This window comes from Pinus tabuliformis, chromosome 1_1 (assembly GCF_031772625.1).
Source record: "Pinus tabuliformis cultivar Carrire ecotype Pingquan chromosome 1_1, CPIR1, whole genome shotgun sequence".
NCBI lineage: Eukaryota > Viridiplantae > Streptophyta > Pinopsida > Pinales > Pinaceae > Pinus > Pinus tabuliformis.
In genome coordinates, this window is record NC_142297.1 from 711,818,763 (window position 1) to 711,825,624 (window position 6,862).

A 6,862-nucleotide genomic window follows, 5' to 3' on the forward strand; every position below is an offset into this window, starting at 1 on the left:
AGGCTCAGAAGGAGTCACACCGAGAACTTCCAGAAGGGAAGTAGAGGAGCAACGAGATGGCAATGAATGGGGTAAGAGACTGGGACAGAATGGATGGAGCCTTAAACTTCATAGTCTGGAAGGCTAGAATCTTGTCCATTCGAGACAGGAATCGTGCCAAGCACTTTGCCTTGAAGATAATAGTGATCCCAATTGACCCAATTGAGAACGACAAGTACAAGGAGGCAATGGCGAGGGCCAAGAGAATCATCCTTGACGGGGTCAAGGACCATGTAGTACCACATATTTCCGAAAAGGACACGACAAATGAGATGTGGGAGGCCCTAAAGAAATTGTACTAGCATACTTTTGTGCAGAGAAGGATGCTACTAGAAAATCAGTTGCGGTCATACCAGATTCAGAAGTGAGAACAGATCGACACCTTCCTCGGTCGATTGAAGGAGATCCAAGATCAACTGACTTCCATAGGGGCTACATTAGATGAAGAATTGATGGTGAGAATAGCCCTGAACGCGGTCTCTGAAGATTGGGAGGTGTTTGTCCAAAGCATACTGGGTAGGGCGACCCTTCCAGATTGGGATGAAATGTGGGCGACTCTTCGCCAATAAGAGATCAGACGGCTAAGCAAGGTTGGAAGCAGTGGCAAGGGGATCAGAATCAAGAAGGAGGAAGAGGAGGATGCTACCCTAGCATCTGAGTGAAAGTAGGAGAAACGGAAGAAGAAGGACCTATCCAAGGTCAAATGCTTCAATTATGGGGAACTGGGTCACTATGCGAGCTAGCGTCCAAGGAAGAAGTGCAAATGAGAGGCTTTTCAGACCAAGGCTACGCCAAGAAAGGCGAAGAAGGAAGTGGAGATAGATGATGATTGTGCCATGAGTGCTCACACGCCACTTGAGCGGAAGGGGGGAGACATCGAGTTATAGTCAAACGGACTACAGGCGATGAGGGGCAGGATCCTTGAGGTACCCAACCTCTTGGATTATACCGGGTTATGGGAGCCCCGAAGAGGAGTAGCAGTACTGATGGATGTCAGTAGAGACAAATATAGATGGAGCGACAGAGGGAGCTATAGTGTAGGATTCCCAGGACAACTTGAGGCAGTAATGCGAGATGCATAGAGTTGTTGCATCAGCATAGAGGTCAAAGAGGGAACACCTGACAGCGACAGAGGGAATTTCAACGTCAAGGATGTCTCTAGCCTAACAGAGATGTCAAAGTTGGGAGATAAGTTACTTACTTATTAGTAACTGAGTTGTAGTGCAATAGTTATCAATGAGAGTGTTATGGGCAGCATGATGCAACGTGATGAGAGGGGTTGCAATGCAGATGCAGCAGCAGCAGTGACAAGGCCATGGGCAGCAACACAAATGCAGAGGGAGTTTTCGTATAGATGCAACAGTGACAGTGACAAGACCATGGGTAGCAGTACATGATGCAGCAGTGCAGTGGATGTTGGGTAGCAGGCCTAGCATCATCACAGGGACCGATGCTGGATGATCAAGGTGATACTTAGTGAGATATTAAAATAATTAATATTTTTAATGAAGTCCCTAAGTCTAAACTTAGGGAAAATAAAATATTAATGTGAATTAATATAAAATTGTGTTAAAAGGGTCTAAAAGTCATGGATCAAGCCAAAGTTAATCTTAGCCATTAATTAGGGACTTAATCTCAGCCATTGAATTGTCAACGAGAAAAGTATAAGAGGAGGCTTGAGAGTCACTTGGAGAACACACCGAGTTGATCAAGATTTCGATTTTCTGGGGTAGGGTTTGTTGAGGAAGTCGAAAGAGTGATTAGAGTTGCAGCCGAGGGGCAGTGAATATAGAAGTAGAGAGGCAGAGATAGTACCAGGAGGATCAACGCAGAAGCTAGGAGAGAGAGACATAGAGCCAGCCAGAGGTTCACATAGAGCCAACCAGGAGCTGCGCAGTGCCTCAAAGAGCTAGCATGGGTGACACAAAGGCTCTAAGGGCTGATGCAGTGCCTCCAGAGGCTGACACAGGGCGAGCTAGGGTGACACTAGGCAGACGCTGGGCTAGAAAGGGCTGACACAGCCCCTAGAGGATGATGCTGGGGTTTTCGTGGGGTAGATTGGAGATGGGAGTTGTTGGAGTGTTTATCCGGGGTTTCAGCCAGAACATCTGTCTCCTACTGAGAGGTACTACTACCGAGATTATTCTCTGTTGGGTGAGCCGGTTTTGGCACCCAGATTATATTCTAAAACTGCTTAATAATTAAAACCATCAGATAGTTGTACCGATTTTCCCACATTGGGTTTTTCCGGGGACATTGGTCCAAAAACAATGGTGTCACTTGTGTGCTTGTTTTGTTTCCTTTAGTTGATGATCTGTAATGTGTTGAGCATGTACTTGTATTTATTTTCAGTATTTACATAGTAAATAATTTGTTAATTAATCAGAACAAGTAGGCAGAAATAAATCATAAAATACATGAAGGATTTCTAACAGTTAGACTTAGAAATTCCAACAGATTGGCTAAATCTGCAAGGTGGAGATGGTGTTCGGTTGGGGGGGTTTGTGATACAACTTCTTTTATATGTTGATGATCTTGTATTGATTTCTAAATCGGCCCATGGATTGCAAATGCACCTATATGCCCTTGAGCATTTTTGTAGAGCAATGGGGATGCAAGTCAATACTAGCAAGACCAAAACAATGACTTTCTCTAATAAAATGAAGCAGAGGAAACATACATTCTTCTTTAAAGGCAACATTATTGAAGAAGTAAATGAGTACAAGTACCTCAGGATTTATTTCAACGACAAACTTAATTGGGAGGACTGTAGAAAGAAGAGAATTTTAGGAGGGTAGAAAGCATTATACACTCTTCAAAACAAATGTAGAGAGGCAGAGTTATGGGATTGGAAAACGATTAAAATGATTTTTGGATTCCTAGTTTTTCCAGTGATGCTATATGGGTGTGAATTGTGGGCTAGCAACACTCCCATCTCAAAATGGAAACAAATTGAGAAAATCCAAAAATGCTCGATCATGAGCATGTTCAAAATAAAACGTTTGGTACCTTATGAGATAATATTGAGTGAAACAGGAGCAACTCCTATCGAAGCAATTGCTATGGTGCAGCTGATAAGATATCTAGAAAGAATTGAGCAAATGGAAGTAGATAGATGGCCTAATATTATCTTCAATGAAGGCATGAGTGAAAGAAAGAAAACATGGATGAAACAAAACTACACATAGATGCAAAAATAGAATATCTACATCAATGCCTGTCCCACAAATAGCAAGGAGCTAAAGAATTTTGTTATGGAGAAGTTTCGTAAATAGGTATGGGGAAAAGAGTTGGGTAGAAATAAGAAGTATTACATTGAGGAATTCAACCCTATGTGTGATCTACAACAAAAAGAGTTCATTGGAGCTAGCATTCCATGGAGGGAAAATGTTCTTATTGCTCAATTAAGAACCAACTCACATCAACTTCGATGTCAAACATGATGGTGGAAAAAGCCTACAGAAGTTTGGGAAGAACGGGTGTGTACATTTTCACATCTGGGGCAGTGGAATCGGAAAAACATTTCATTTTGTAATGTGATGCAAAGTTATGGGAATATGTTAGCATCAGTTTCTTGGCATTGTCTTTTCAGTGAGGGGACTATTGGAAGGTTGACCCAACTCATCATTAATTTGAATAAGAAAATGATTGAATTGCAAAAGGCAAAAAATAGGGAACTAATAGTCCCATAAACTATTTTTAGTCTTGTGGATGTTAAAATATCATTTCATAATCCAATATTAACATCTAAAAACAAATTATTTTTTTCACTCCTCATCTAATTTTATCATTTTGAATATTTTTATTACGCCGAAGGCGTTTTCAATATGGACTTTCATGTCCAAGCACTATTCACTGATTCATCATTCAATCCAATGGTATTTAACCACGTGGTTCGTCCCTGAAGCACAACCACACTATCGTTGCTCTTCCATTTCGTCGACATATTTTTGCTGCTCTTCCATTTTGATATGTTGAGGAACCCAAGTACTACGATACGACAATACTACATTTGGAGATGAGCCATGCGAGCCCGATCAACGAAACCCATTTCAATGTCTGCCCATCGGGTGTTTCATGGGAACGAAATGTCCAATTCATCAACATTAAGAACAATGACAAGTACTTTGCGGTGGGTTTCTTCCTCAACTCGGCTCTTGCTCCTCTTCTTAACGTCTTGTTACCAAAACAAAAGAACAAAAGGGCCATTATAATTTATTGTTCAAGTCGTTGGTATCAGAAGAGAATTTTTTCTAGCCTTCAATTGAAGAGAACATACTCCCACCTTGTCCACTGCGTATTGCTACCTCCCAACCAGGTCCCTTGAGAGGAAGAGTGTTAACATTTTCACTTGCATGTTCAGCTGAATCGTTTAGCATATCAGAATGGTCCATCAACCTCACAAGATTTGATTCACTAATTTCACACTCAGTGAGTTCCTCCTCTTCGTGTTTTTCTTGCTGGATCAAAGCAAGTAGATTTGATTCCTCTAGCATGTTGGTATTCTGTTCCTGATGAAATTGTCCTTTCTCAATCACTAAGTGCTCCAACGTTACTTTAAGCATGCGACCTCCATAAAGTGGGTTGTGATAAGCCTGTAAACATGTATAGGTCGTGTTTATCCAATCTTGAGGCATCGATCCATAGCTTGCATATTTATTTGAGGATTCCAATCACTAGATAATACAAGTGTTTGCAACAATAAAATTGATTCCAAGACCACCGGCACGTGTGCTCAGCAAAAAGATACAAAAGTTGCTATCTGGGTCATTAAAATCCCTTATCTTATTTTTCCTATCCTCAAATATAACACTTCCGTTAATGTGACAAACCTCATATCCTCTCACACTTAGATAGTATTCTAGCAAGTTAATATCTTTAGTCCATTGAGAAAATATCAACCTCTTGTGTTTCTGAGCTTTCAAATGCGTTAATAGTCTGTTTAGCTAACCAAATTTACCACACTGCTTAACCAACTACTCCACCGGTGAATATTCAAATGATTGATCAAACTATGACTCCAAAAGATTAGGTTCTTTGCAATTCTTTCGCAATTGAATCATCAAATTGTTCATCTTTGCCTTTAGGTCTGTGCCATTTTCTGATTTATTGTGCAAATAAACCTCAAGTGTTTTGTTGACCAAATGATCTTGGATCTGCTTTTGATGTTCTATCATATCTGCATACAAAATTATCTCTTTTTTCCTGGGCAAGGACTGCGCAACCTCTTCTTTTAGCCTTCTGAGAAGAAATGGTCTAAGGATCAAATGAAGCTTTGAAATTACTTGAACTCTTCTTTTCTATTCAATTTCTTCCTCCTTTGTTCCATTGCTTTGTTTCCCAACTAGACCAAACTAAGATTCAAACTCTTCCCATGATGTGAATATTTGAGGCAAAATGAAATTCAACAAGGACCAAAGTTCCGCCAAATTATTTTGTAGGGCGTTCTAGTCAAAAGAAACTTATTTTCAACATGTAAGGTTTTCAAATCCCTCAGTAATTTGCAGTTGGAGTTTTTTAATCAGTGTCCCTCATTAACAATATATTTCCAATCATATCGAGCCAAAGCCTTGCTATCATTCAAAACAACCTCATATGAAGTGACAATAACAGGGAATGTTGGGCCCACTGTGTGAGGCATGTGGATTTTCCTCAGCTCTTGTCGCTCACTTTTGGAGTTGTGATAGGTTATAGCATTCATGCTTGGAAAATCCCTATTAATTTCATTCACCCAATTTGAGTGAGTTGAAAGAGGAGAAACTATTAAAAAGGGCCGATGCATGCCCATACCTTTACCAATAGTTTTTATCATCTTTCCTAAACCCATTTGATCTGCCAGAATTCCATGGAGCCCATTTTTCCATAGAGAAATCAACCACATTGCACCCTTAATTTGAAAGGACTTTAACATTCCCCCAATCAATAGAGGAACGAGTTCCATTTGTTCTTTCCAGTTCCTCTCCTCCTCTATTAAATTGTCAGAAGCTTAAATTGGGGTGTCTCTTTTGCAATTCTCAGTCATAACATTGATAAATTTTGTTGACTTTTTCTTTTTCTGATAATAGTCTACATTATTAATCACCATCTTACGCTTTCTACCCCTACCACTTTTCTTCACCGCACTTGATTTTGCATTGCCATTCTCGCTTGAAATAAATGTGATGTCATCCATCTTCTCATGCAGAAACTCTGAATAAAGTTGAGTCTGGCTAAGAAGCTCATCCAATTTGTTAAATAACACATGATCCATCTGTTAACTCCCATTGCTCAGTTGCTTTTACATTTCTTTCTTTTCTCGCTCAGCGCGTTCTTCTTCTAGGCGCTTCTCCTCCATGGCCATATCCTCTGGAACTTCCAATGCTTCACCATGAACTGATAAATCATTATCCTCTGCATCAACAACTGACACTTCACTTCCAGACATTGTCTCATCTTCTAAAATAGATATAGGTGAATGTGCATCTCCTTTAAGACTGGAGGTTGAATCCTTCTCCATTTTTAAAATCATTCGTCAATACCAATCCAACAATGGTCCAATCGCTCGATGGAGTGTTAAGCTCTTCACTAGGATTCCACTCTTGTGTTCAATCACATGCATATTGAATGAGTTTGAAAGAGATGAAGCTGGGTACCAAGTCTAAGTAAAATTTGCACCCGTCGGACTTGGCACCTGAAATACACCAGCGCAAAGCACGCTAAAATGACAAGTTGCCCAGATATGGATGTGCTTCAGGAGCTTGGTTGAGAAAATCGAGAACATCTCCTAAGTTAGATTGTCTAATTTTTTTTAATGGTTGATTTAGTCCCCTTGCTCTTTCAAAAT

The 6,862-nt window shown here is 40.3% G+C and overlaps 1 pseudogene; it reads right to left on the reverse strand.

The window, feature by feature from the left end:
- Nucleotides 1-4,247: 4,247 nt before the first annotated feature.
- On the reverse strand, nt 4,248-6,289 carry LOC149215846 (chromatin remodeling protein DDM1 pseudogene; annotated as a pseudogene).
- Between the last annotated feature and the right edge of the window lie 573 nt (nt 6,290-6,862).